This window comes from Scyliorhinus torazame, chromosome 8 (assembly GCF_047496885.1).
Source record: "Scyliorhinus torazame isolate Kashiwa2021f chromosome 8, sScyTor2.1, whole genome shotgun sequence".
Classification (NCBI taxonomy): domain Eukaryota; kingdom Metazoa; phylum Chordata; class Chondrichthyes; order Carcharhiniformes; family Scyliorhinidae; genus Scyliorhinus; species Scyliorhinus torazame.
This window is the reverse complement of record NC_092714.1, coordinates 145,185,516-145,199,332: the sequence shown is the minus strand read 5'-3', so window position 1 is coordinate 145,199,332 and position 13,817 is coordinate 145,185,516. Positions and strand designations below refer to the sequence as shown.

At 46.9% G+C, this 13,817-nt stretch overlaps 1 non-coding gene across 1 annotated transcript; it reads right to left on the bottom strand.

The window, feature by feature from the left end:
* Positions 1 to 10,043: 10,043 nt before the first annotated feature.
* Positions 10,044 to 10,121, bottom strand: trnar-ccg (transfer RNA arginine (anticodon CCG)). Its single transcript has one exon. It is a non-coding gene; the product is annotated as a tRNA-Arg (tRNA).
* Positions 10,122 to 13,817: the final 3,696 nt, after the last annotated feature.

Here is a 13,817-nt window from a genome sequence, read left to right as displayed (position 1 = left end):
TTATTATTTTAATTTTCTGGTTGTAACTTGTGCTTTCTGCCTTCTTGTGGTAATTAAACACAGGCAGCGCCAATTATTAAAAACAGCACCTGAAATGTTCAGCTTTGGAGCTGACAGCCCACTCCAGACAACATAAAACTCCAGCTATGATCAGAACCGAGGCATAAATGAAACAGTGCTGTACAACAGATTACCACTGCAGCAGATCATGGGGGTTGTAGGTCTGATTAGTTCTTCAAGCATAATTAGAAATCAAAGGCAACGTTCTAAAAAAAACACAATGAGGCAGTGGGTGTATAATTTTGTGTGCATATATTTCACTATGTTAAAGCATGAATCAATCCCTAATTATACATTTTCTATAAAAATGAATCTGTGCTCAATTTAAGGAATCCACACATTTGTAAGCACCATGTTTATGTTGAGGAGTCTCCTGAAAGTAGGCATTTTCCTGCTGTGGTAATGACTTGCAAAATGCTTCAAGCTTCAGCGGCCATTTTTGTCAATTCATACAAGCTCCCTAATTCTCAGCAGTGGCAAATATTAAGGGAGGCTTTATCCCTCAAACTCATAAACGACATCTTCTGTGACCAACAGTGGTGGTGCCCTGCCCCTCCTTGTGTTCCCGGACCCCTCTTCAGCCATCGACATGGTTAATCAACCACATGATTCTACCCTAGCAATTCTCCCCCATGGCACAGATTAGTGGGACTCACCTCACATGGTTCCACTCTTTTACCCATCATATCAGAGCCTCAACGGGGTGGATTTTACGATGTGGGGGGCTCATATTATTCCAGTAAAACAGTCCATGGGCAGCTTTCAAACTTTAAAAAGGGGCTGCCCTGCAGCGATAATACACTAGGGTCAGTCTTAACAAGCTGAGAGTGGGACCTCTGCCCATCAGGGACAGTAAGCCCTGCCCCCGAGAGTTGCCAGCCAATCTGATTGGAGAGTCGTCCCAGCAGCCCCAGAACACAGCAGTGGCTGCTGCTGGGATGATAAGGGAATCCCAAGTAGTATGAGTGGCACGGTAGCACAGTGGTTAGCACCGTTGCTTCACAGCGCTAGGGTCCCGGGTTTGCTTCCCGGCTTGGGTCACAGTCTGTGAGGAGTCTGCACGTTCTCCCCGTGTCTGCGTGGGTTTCCTCCGGGTGCTCCAGTTTCCTCCCACAAGTCCCGAAAGACGTGCTTGTTAGGTGGATTGGACATTCTGAATTCTCCCTCTGTGCACCCAAACCGACGCCGGAGTGTGGCGATTGGGGCCTTTTCACAGTAACTTAATTGCAGTATTAATGTAAGCCTACTTGTGACAATAATAAAGAATATTATTATTAAGATCATGGATTCCGGACTTCAAGGAACGTCCGGGGTCTTTGGTCAAGAATGGATTGGGGACCCAGTCAGGGGTTGAGAGTGATTGGGAGTTGGATTCAAGAGGCCCCCGAAGGGCACAGGGACCCCCTCACTGAAGGAGGCACCACCCCTTCTTTTGCATCTTTCATCCCTAGCTGTTAAAGTTGCAGGCTAGCCACTTCCCTTCCCCCGTACACCATATCATCCTATTTTAAAGCCAATCAATAAAACTAAAATATTAAGTTAAGGGATAAAATAAAAAGGCAGCCCCTTAAGTGTACACTGGTCCACCGGATTGTGGTGGTGGAGATGGAAAACGGCCCTTAATTGGCCATTTGGCAACTTAAGAGCTTCAGTAGGCTGAAGGGCAGGGTAAACTGGCTGGCACCTCACCCACCAACCATAAGTGTGGTAGTATCTAATAGGTTCTGTTGACGGATGTTAACTACTGAGTAGTTTAAGGTAAACAAAAAGTACAGGTGTTAGGTATTGATGAGTTCATTATACTCGGATATGTATATAAAGAAGAGTCAACCAACACTGCGTGTCTGGGGGTTAGATGGAGAAGTAAGCTCTCTGACAAGCAATAAACTGTCTCCAGCAAAGAATCAACAACCTGGCTTGGTAATTGCACTGGCACAGCAGGTGGTAAGGCTTTGGCCTGGCCACTGGTTTTATTTTACCTGCCCCCTCCCACTTCCAAATATGCTGATAAGCAGGTGAGGGAGATCCCCAACATCTCCCCGCAAAGGCTTTCCCTTCCTGCCTCATTGGTCCCCCAAGGATCTCCCTGTTGGCACCTCTCCTGTTCCTTATTTACACATTTCCCGTCAGTAGCAATTTCCAATGATGTATACTGACAACACTGCGTCCTACCACTCTACCACCTACCTCAACCCTTCCACTGCCTCTATGTTGTTAGAGCGCTTATCCAACATTCTGTCTTGAATTAGTTACGATTTCATTGGACAGGCTGAAGATGTTGGGCGGGGTTCTCCATCGTCCGATGCCAGAATCAGGAAAAGCGATTGGACGGAGAATTGGTTCTGACGCCGAAATTGTGGCGGTCGGCGGTTTCATGCCAAATCGCAATGGTCCGGTGCCTCAACAGCGGGGTCAGTGCATTCCAGAACACACATACAGTAAACACCATTGGCATAACATTAGCATGCCCGACCCGGGGTTCTCTGGGGCCTCCCGCTTCCACTGGGGCGAATTCCGACGGTGAGGTTCACTTGTGCTTTTAAAAATCGTGAAACTGGCATCATGGCTGATGAGGAAGAGAGAGAGGAGTAGGACACGGAGAGGCGCGACCGTGGTCTGCCTGGCCGGGCACTGGCCTGGCTGGCTGGGGTGGTGGGAGGGGGGAGGATGGTGATGGGGGAACATGGCATGTGGCCAGGGTGACCCCCATGGGACTGAGGCAGTGTCCCGCCATGGCCGTGGCCTGCAAGGCAACCACCTTGCTGCGCACCCTAGAGACCATCCACCTTGGCCCCTGGTTCTGCAGAGTGACACCGGCCCTATGGGTGCCCTCACCCCACCACCCCCACACCCACTCCCCAGTCCCCACCCTACCAACCCCGGATCCCAGCCCCACCCTACAACCCCCGCACCCCACCCTCCATCATATCATTCCCCCAGCCTGCTGCCACCGCCATGCAGAACATCACGTGGCCCATCCATGGCAATGTGCACAGTAGCCCCACAAGGGGTGCCAGACAGGGACTGCAGAACGTACCACTGGCAAGGGCAGCACCTGTCACAGGGAACCACAACTAAGTGGGATCACACTGCCTCGCCCGAGGCCGAACTCCACCCCTGCGACTTCCCCTTCCTTGGGTCCGCTGGCCACGACCAGGGCCGCTGCTCTGAAACATTGAGGGGCCGCAGGTCCGGTGACGCCCCTCCAGTTTCCTCCCGCTCCCTGCGGTTGTGAGCGGCCTTCTCCTGGGGTGGGGGGGGGGGGGGTGGGGGGGAACTGAAGACGACAGTGTTAGAAGTCCGATGCCTGCAGCCCATGGGGTGGGTAGCTGGTGGCTGCTGTGGCCAGGGCACCCGGCCATGGCGGCCGGTATGGGTGTCGGCAGGTGGTGCAGGGTTGGGGTTCTACTTCCCTCCAGGTGGGGGGGGAGGGGGCTGGCGTAACGGATGTGTGGGACAGAGGTTGGTGCCGGGGGCACAATGTTGCCTACTCACCCTGTCTGCCCTGAGGAGGTCATGCAGTTTCGTCCGGCACAGCAGGGTGATCCGGACGGTGTTGCTGGTGGCGCTGGCCACCTCTGCTGCTGGCCGCCTCTGCCACCGGCGCCCAGACATGGCGAATGGCAGCGGCTGGCAGCCTCCTTCCCGGGTCAGGGTACAGGGTGGCCCGCCTCTCCTCTACGGCAACCAGAAGGGTCTCAAACACGGCGTCCATAAATCTCGAGGCCGCTCTCCTCGCTGCCATCTTGTTGGTTGTGAGGGTGTGTGTGGGGAGTGAAGTGTGTATATGCGGCTGCAGCTTTTCAGTCTCCTGAGAGTCAACCATGAATCTGGTGAATCCGGCACCTTTCTCATCGGAATCGATTATGTTCCACGTGGCAGCCCTTTAACTGTAGCTGAATCGGCCCCGGTGCAGTGCCAGTTTTGCTGTTGTGGAACTCCACCAATCCTGCCCTGGTGTCAACACCTCAGGAACGGAGAATCCCGGCGGTTGTCTTTGGTTCCTGCCACAAACTCCAAATCCTGCTATTCTCCTTCCCAGTTACCTCCGGTTGCAGCAGCATTGGTGCCCGATTTGAATCCAGAGATATGCTTTCGACCCATCACAAAGACAGCCGACTCCCATCTCTAATATTGCCCTTTCAGATCTACTTAAGCTCATTTGCTCCTGAAACCCTTATCAATGCCCTTGTTGCTTCCAAACTCAATTATTACAATGCTGTCATGGCTGGTCTCCCATCTTCCACTCTTCATGACCTTCAGTTTATCCAAAACTCTGTTACTTGTGCCGTATCCCCCCTGCCATAAGGAAAAACATCAGTCAACCTCAGACCAATGCTGTTGATCTGTGCCAGCTGCCAAAGGGACTGGCAGTCACAAATCGGCTTCTACGTTCACATGATGTTCAATACAGAAGTGACAAACACCCTGGGCACAGTCCATCAAATCTCAAGATGGACAGATGCCAATGAAACATAAATATGAAAAAATGTCTAGAGTTAACAAGAGTTTTACTGCTGAAGTACAATCAATCACACAGAAGCAGTCAAAACTGAAAAAGAATAAAAGGATGTAAAATCAAATTTGAGCTATTTTGATTTCTTAGAGGCTGCTGAGTTTTGTACTTGTCAAGGTGAAGGATGTCAATACTTCAGATTCTAATAATTCCACTTTTTGCTCTGAGGCAGTGCTGTGCATTTGCTCAGCAGGTTTAGTCCTCGTTAAATCCCCTTTGACTTACCCAACTTACCCAAAATAAATAGCCATCATTTAAAATTTTATAAAGCATTTTATGCTTATGAGAAACAGTGGTATAAATTCAGTTATTTTCCTTTAATTTTTAAAATTCCTTAAGTAAAAATAGTTTCTCCTCTCTACCCACCCCACCCCTCATAATCTCCACCCCACTCCCTGTTTCGTTAGTCATAGGACCAGAGAATCAATTACACCCATTTTGCTGCTGCTCTATAGATTGCACTCTGTTTTGTGTAGGCAGGACTCTAAGCAGAATACATCGAACCATGCCCTTGTGAAAACACAGATACATCATCTGGCTTGAATTCATGTTATTATTGCACAACACCCCTGGTTTATTGGTTGATATCAGAAGGTCAAATTCCTTGTTTTGTCAAAACTATTTATATTCAAAATAGTTTTCATTGTAAATTGGAGAAATCCTTTCCTCCTTCTCCGCCCATTCCCTCCCCAACTCCAACAAATGTAAATCTTTTCCATTCCAGAACTCAGGCACAGTTTCTTTTCATAGACTGTTCAGCTCCTACAAAGAATCCATAGATAAATGATTTGGCAATTTGTTCCGATGACCTGTTAAATGAGAATACCATGCACAGCAGAACTTGAGATAGACTGCAAACCTATCACAGTATAGTATAGTAAGAACAAAGTAGAGAGTTTTAAAAGCAGTTAAAAATCCAAATGTTTTTCCCTGCTCATCTGAACGTATCCTTCCTGTTCCCTACTGCGTCAGCATCTTTACTGAAAACCCTACTTTGCAGTATTGATCTGGAGCCTTAGCCATTGTTGGCTATTTGGGGGGAATCGGACTTGCGAGGGCTGTGGACATCCGCCCTCACCTTTGCCTGGCTGATAGCCCGAAGATGAATTATGTTGGCATAGGAAGCGCATGCTCCGTCTAGTGCTTCGGCCTGGTTGGGTGACCTCATGGACTTTTTATACCTGGAAAAGGTCAAGTTCATCATCAGGGGATCTGTGGAAGGATTCTACCTGAGGTGGCAGCCATTTATCTCATACATCAATTGGGGGGGGGGTCGGGTTTATTTGTGGGATTAGGGGGGATACGGCAGGGGTGGTTTGGATGTAGCCTTCATTGTGTGTTGTTCTACATCTCTGATTCCTTGTGTTGTTAGCATGACAATTGTACCATGTTTGAACAATTTTCAGAGTTGTGCTGTAGTTTAGATCGTGCTTGTTAATTACGAAATCTTTAATAAAATATATATTTTTTTAAAATCCTATTTTACAACTGTGGCAGCACTTCCAATATATTTCACGGGCTGTGAAGTTCTTTGGGATGTCCTGAGGTCCATAAGACCATAAAAAATAGGAGCAGAATTAGGCCACTCGGCCCATTGAGTCCGCTCCGCCATTCAATCATGGCTGATGTTTTTCTCATCCCCATTCTCCTGCCTTCTCCCCATAACCCCTGATCCCCTTATTAATCAAAAACCTATCTACCTCTGTTTTAAAGACACTCAGTGATTTGGCCTCCACAGCCTTCTGCGGCAAAGAGTTCCACGGATTCATCACCCTCTGGCTGAAGAAATTCCTCCTCTTCTCTGTTTAAAAGGATCGTCCCTTTAGTCTGAGATTGTGTCCTCTGTTTCTAGTTTTTCCAACAAGTGGAAACATCCTCTCCACATCCACTCTATCCAGGCCACGCAGTATCCTGTAAGTTTCAATAAGATCCCCCCTCATCCTTCTAAACTCCAATGAGTAAAGACCCAGAATCCTCAACCGTTCCTCATACGATAAGCTCTTCATTTCAGGGATCATTCTTGTGAACCTCCTCTGGACCCTTTCCAAGGCCAGCACATCCTTCCTTAGATACGGGCCCGGCCTCCACCGCCCTCTGTGGCAATGAATTCCACAGACCCACCACTCTCTGGCTGAAGAAATTTCTCCTCATCTCTGTTCTAAAGTGACTCCCTTTTATTCTAAGGCTGTGCCCCCGGGTCCTAGTCTCCCCTGCTAATGAAAACAACTTCCCTACATCCACCCTATCTAAGCCATTCATTATCTTGTAAGTTTCTATTAGATCTCCCCTCAACCTCCTAAACTCCAATGAATATAATCCCAGGATCCTCAGACGTTCACCGTATGTTAGGCCTACCATTCCTGGGATCATCCGTGTGAATCTCCGCTGGACCCGCTCCAGTGCCAGTATGTCCTTCCTGAGGTGTGGGGCCCAAAATTGCTCACAGTATTCTAAATGGGGCCTAACTAATGCTTTATAAAGCTTCAGAAGTACATCCCTGTTTTTATATTCCAAGCCTCTTGAGATGAATGACAACATTGCATTTGCTTTCTTAATTACGGACTCAACCTGCAAGTTTACCTTTAGAGAATCCTGGACTAGGACTCCCATGTCCCTTTGCACTTCAGCATTATGAATTTTGTCACCGTTTAGAAAATAGTCCATGCCTCTATTCTTTTTCCAAAGTGTAAGACCTCGCGCTTGCCCACGTTGAATTTCATCAGCCATTTCTTGGACCACTCTCTTAAACTGTCTAAATCTTTCTGCAGCCTCCCCACCTCCTCCATACTACCTGCCCCTCCACCTATCTTTGTATCATCGGCAAACTTAGCCAGAATGTCCCCAGTCCCGTCATCTAGATCGTTAATATATAAGGAGAACAGCTGTGGCCCCAACACTGAATCCTGCGGGACACCACTCGTCACCGGTTGCCATTCCGAAAAAGAACCTTTTATCCCAACTCTCTGCCTTCTGCCTGACAGCCAATCGTCAATCCATGTTAGTACCTTGCCTCGAATACCATGGGCCCTTATTCTACTCAGCAGTCTCCCGTGAGGCACCTTATCAAAGGCCTTTTGGAAGTAAAGATAGATAACATCCATTGGCTCTCCTTGGTCTAACCTATTTGTTATCTCTTCAAAGAACTCTAACAGGTTTGTCAGGCACGACCTCCCCTTACTAAATCCATGCTGACTTGTCCTAATCCGACCCTGCACTTCCAAGAATTTAGAAATCTCATCATTAACAATGGATTCTAGAATCTTGCCAACAACCGAGGTTAGGCTAATTGGCCTATAATTTTCCATCTTTTTCCTTGTTCCCTTCTTGAACAGGGGGGTTACAACAGCGATTTTCCAATCATCTGGGACTTTCCCTGACTCCAGTGACTTTTGAAAGATCATAACTAACGCCTCCACTATTTCTTCAGCTATCTCCTTTAGAACTCTAGGATGTAGCCCACCTGGGCCCGGAGATTTATCAATTTTTAGACCTCTTAGTTTCTCTAGCACTTTCTCCTTTGTGATGGCTACCATATTCAACTCTGCCCCCTGACTCTCCGGAATTGTTGGGATATTACTCATGTCTTCTACTGTGAAGACTGACGCAAAGTACTTATTCGGTTCCTCAGCTATTTCCTTGTCTCCCATCACAAAATTACCAGCGTCATTTTGGAGCGACCCAATGTCAACTTTTGCCTCCCGTTTGTTTTTAATGTATTTAAAGAAACTTTTACTATCATTCCTAATGTTACTGGCTAGCCTACCTTCAAATTTGATCCTCTCTTTCCTTATTTCTCTCTTTGTTATCCTCTGTTTGTTTTTGTAGTCTTCCCAATCTTCTGACTTCCCACTACTCTTTGCCACATTATAGGCTTTCTCTTTTGCTTTGATGCATTCCCTAACTTCCTTTGTCAGCCATGGCTGCCTAATCCCCCCTCTGATAACCTTTCTTTTCTTTGGGATGAACCTCTGTACTGTGTCCTCAATTACTCCCAGAAACTCCTGCCATTGCTGTTCTACTGTCTTTCCCACTAGGCTCTGCTCCCAGTCGATTTTCGTCAGTTCCTCCCTCATGCCCCTGTAGTTACCTTTATTTAACTGTAACACCTTTACATCTGATTCTACCTTCTTTCTTTCAAATTGGAGATTGAATTCAACCATATTATGATCACTACCTCCTAAGTGCTCCCTTACTTTAAGATCTTTAATCAATTACATAACACTAAGTCCAGAATGGCCTGTTCCCTCGTGGGCTCCATCACAAGCTGTTCCAAAAAGCCCTCCTGTAAACATTCAATGAATTCCCTTTCCTAGGGTCCACTGGCAGCATTATTTACCCAGTCCACCTGCATATTGAAGTCCCCCATGATCACTGTGACCTTGCCTTTCTGACATGCACTTTCTATTTTGTGGTGCATTTTGTGCCCCCGGTCCTGACCACTGTTAGGAGGCCTGTACATAACTCCCATTATGGTTTTTTTGCCTTTGTGGTTCCTCAACTCTACCCACACAGACTCCACATCATCTGACCCTATGTTGTTTAGTGCTATTGATTTAATTTCATTCCTAATTAACAAGGCAACCCCGCCCCCTCTGCCCACCTCTCTGTCTTTTCGATAGGTTGTGAATCCCTGGATGTTTAAATGCCAGTCCTGAACCCCCTGCAACCATGTCTCTGTGATGCCTACCACATCATACCTGCCAGTCACAATCTGGGCCACAAGCTCATCTACCTTGTTCCGTACACTGCGCACATTTAAATATAGCACCTTTAATTCTCCCCATTTCTCCTTCCAAAGTGCTTAACCTCAAACTTTTCCACATTGCACAGAATTTGGTGTTCAGGGCTGGGTATGACTGGGTGTGTCACTTACAGTGTGCATTGAACACAACCTTTGATCAAGAAGTTGGTAAGTCGTGATTCCTATAATTTAATTCAACAGATTCAACACATTCCATCTGCCACTTCTTTGCCCACTCTCCTAACCTGTCCAAGTCCTTCTGCAGTCCGCCTGCTTCCTCAATACTAACTGTCCCTCTGCATATCTTTCATAGATTATCATAGAATTTACAGTGCAGAAGGAGGCCATTCGGCCCATCGAGTCTGCACCGGCTCTTGGAAAGAGCACCCTACCCAAAGTCAACACCTCCACCCTACCCCCATAACCCAGTAACCCCACCCAACACTAAGGGCAATTTTGGACACTAAGGGCAATTTATCATGGCCAATCCACCTAACCTGCACATCTTTGGACTGTGGGAGGAAACCGGAGCACCCGGAGGAAACCCACGCACACACGGGGAGGATGTGCAGACTCCGCACAGACAGTGACCCAAGCCGGAATCGAACCTGGGACCCTGGAGCTGTGAAATAATTGTGCTATCCGCAATGCTACCGTGCTGCCCTTAAAATTGATTATTTGGAAGGAAATCTCACTGCCTGTGTTGCACACAATGGCTTTAAAATCTGCACCACCCAAGATGGGATTTGAACCCACAATCCCTGGCTTCGGAGGCCAGTGCCTTATCCATTAGGCCACTGGGGCTATACCTTTGTATCATCTGCAAACTAAGCAACAGTGGCTTCAGTTCCTTCCTCCAGATCATTAATGTATATTGTAAAAAGTTGTGGTCCCAGCACCGACCCCTGAGGTACACCACTAGTCACTGGCTGCCATCCTGAAAAAGACCCCTTTATCCCGACTCTACCTTCTGCCAGTCAGCCAATCCTCTATCCATGCCAGGTCACACAAAGATTTCCCATAAATGCAAGTTCTTGCTTCTTTGTGATTGAATTCCAGTGTTAAATTAACAGGGTAAAATTATGTATTGGAGGAAGGCATTGTTTCAGGTGAGCAGTTTCACCTACATAGAAAAGGCACCCTGCCAATGTTAGCACTCACGCTCATCGAACATGGTTCAAACATTAGCTGACTCACTAGCACAGAATTTGGTGTTCAGGGCTGGGTATGACTGGGTGTGTCACTTACAGTGTGCATTGAACACAACCTTTGACCAAGAAGTTGGTAAGTCGTGATTCCTATAATTTAATTCAACAGTTCACTGAATAAACTAAATGGAACCTCAGTGAATGCCATGGTTGCTGAATACTCTTTGTTCCGAGATTATTCAGTGAAACTTCTATTTACTGTATTCATTTTGTACTCAAGAAGGTGGCAGGTGTCACTGCCTTGAAAATTCCACGTTTTGTACTGAGCCAATATTGTGCTCTTGCATCTCAGGGTTAATCCTGCTTTAAAAAACCCTCTGCACAGACCCAAACATCCATTAACCCCAACAAGAAGAGCCTTTCCTCTTAGTCAGTCCCTTGGGATCGAACTTCCACTCCGATGAGATAAGTCCTGTGTGTGATCCGCAGACTCTGCCACATTGGGGCAGGTGGTGCCTGAAGGGTTGGGTGGATGGGTTGTTTGGAGGTTTGAATGCTCCCTCCGATGCCTCCACTTTGCCTATACCTGTTCCCAATGAATTAACTCAATGTGCTCAGTGCCTTCCTGAGCGAGCGTTGACTTTGGACTTACTTGCTTCTGGTGCAGCTGGTGGACGGGTCTCTCCTCGGTGAGAGCCGGGTCCAAGAGAACGATTCTCTCTTGGGGGCTCCTTCTTATACCCAAAGGGGCTTCGCGCGCTTTTGAGCGTGCCTTGAACTTGGCCCCAATCAATTGGGCCGTTTCTTGATAATTCCTATTGATTTCTTCCAATAAAGGGGTGGGTGCCCTGATGGCTGGGCGTGTCCTAGGTGGCCGTTGGCCTGTTTTGTTTCGGTCTCATCTGGCGCCGGGGTGTCTGCCTTAGTATCGGTTACTCAAATGTTACTCTTTTGTTCCCGGAGATGGGCCATTAGTATGCTAATGGGCCTACAGTTTTGGTCTTGTCTGGGAGCTGCGGCCCCAATATACAGACAAGCTCTGAACCTGCTTGCTTTCTCAGCATTGTCCATTTTCCCTGCAATCTTTGCAAAGTGTCCATTTTGTAATCGGGAAGAACATAAGAACATAAGAACTAGGAGCAGGAGTAGGCCATCTGGCCCCTCGAGCCTGCTCCACCATTCAATGAGATCATGGCTGATCTTTTGTGGACTCAGCTCCACTTTCCGGCCCGAACACCATAACCCTTAATCCCTTTATTCTTCAAAAAACTATCTATCTTTATCTTAAAAACATTTAATGAAGGAGCCTCTACTGCTTCACTGGGCAAGGAATTCCATAGATTCACAACCCTTTGGGTGAAGAAGTTCCTCCTAAACTCAGTCCTAAATCTACTTCCCCTTATTTTGAGGCTACGCCCCCTAGTTCTGCTTTCACCCGCCAGTGGAAACAACCTGCCCGCATCTATCCTATCTATTCCCTTCATAATCTTATATGTTTCTATAAGATCCCCCCTGATCCTTCTAAATTCCAATGAGTACAGTCCCAGTCTACTCAACCTCTCCTCGTAATCCAACCCCTTCAGCTCTGGGATTAACCTAGTGAATCGCTTCTGCACACCCTCCAGTGCCAGTACGTCCTTTCTCAAGTAAGGAGACCAAAACTGAACACAATACTCCAGGTGTGGCCTCACTAACACCTTATACAATTGCAGCAGAACCTCCCTAGTCTTAAACTCCATCCCTCTAGCAATGAAGGACAACATTTCATTTGCCTTCTTAATCACCTGTTGCACCTGAAAACCAACTTTTTGCGACTCATGCACTAGCACACCCAGGTCTCTCTGCACAGCAGCATGTTTTAATATTTTATCATTTAAATAATAATCCCTTTTGCTGTTATTCCGACCAAAATGGATAACCTCACATTTGTCAACATTGTATTCCATCTGCCAGACCCTAGCCCATTCACTTAGCCTATCCAAATCCCTCTGCAGACTTCCAGTATCCTCTGCACTTTTTGCTTTACCACTTATCTTAGTGTCGTCTGCAAACTTGGACACATTGCCCTTGGTCCCCAACTCCAAATCATCTATGTAAATTGTGAACAGTTATGGGCCCAACACTGATCCCTGAGGGACACCACTAGCTACTGATTGCCAACCAGAGAAACACCCATTAATCCCCACTCTTTGCTTTCTATTAATTAACCAATCCTCTATCCATGCTACTACTTTCCCCTTCATGCCATGCATCTTTATCTTATGCAACAACCTTTTGTGTGGCACCTTGTCAAAGGCTTTCTGGAAATCCAGATATACCACATCCATTGGCTCCCCGTTATCTACCGCACTGTTAATGTCCTCAAAAAATTCCACTAAATTAGTTAGGCACGACCTGCCCTTTATGAACCCATGCTGCGTCTGTCCAATGGGACAATTTCCATCCAGATGCCTCGCTATTTCTTCCTTGATGATAGATTCCAGCATCTTCCCTACTACCGAAGTTAAGCTCACTGGCCTATAATTACTCGCTTTCTGCCTACCTCCTTTTTTAAACAGTGGTGTCACGTTTGCTAATTTCCAATCCACCGGGACCACCCCAGAGTCTAGTGAATTTTGGTAAATTATCCCTAGTGCATTTGCAATTTCCCTAGCCATCTCTTTTACCACTCTGGGATGCATTCCATCAGGTCCAGGAGACTTGTCTACCTTTAGCCCCATTAGCTTGCCCATCACTACCTCCTTGGTGATAACAATCCTCTCAAGGTCCTCACCTGTCATAGCCTCATTTCCATCAGTCACTGGCATGTTATTTGTGTCTTCCACTGAGAAGACTGACCCATAAAACCTGTTCAGTTCCTCAGCCATTTCCTCATCTCCCATTATTAAATCTCCCTGCTCATCCTCTAAAGGACCAATATTTACCTTAGCCACTCTTTTTTGTTTTATGTATTTGTAGAAAAGTGGCCACCCAGGTGGCTACAATGCGCAGGTGTGTGGCAACTAGGGGCTTTTCACAGTAACTTAATTGTAGTGTTAATGTAATCCTACTTGTGACAATAATAAAGATTATTATTCAATGGAATTCAATCCGGATAAGTGTGAGGTGATGCACTTTGGCAGGACAAACAAGGCAAGGGAATACATGATAAATGGCAGGACCCTGGGGGGTACGGAGGATCAGAGGGACCTTGGTGTGCATGTATACTAGTCCCTTAAGGTAACAGAGCAGGTGGATACAGTGTTAAAAAGGCATATGGTCCACTTGCCTTTATTAGCTGAGGCAGAGTTTAAGAGCAGGGAGGTTATGCTGGAAACGTACAAAACATTGGTTAGGTCACAGCTAGAGTATT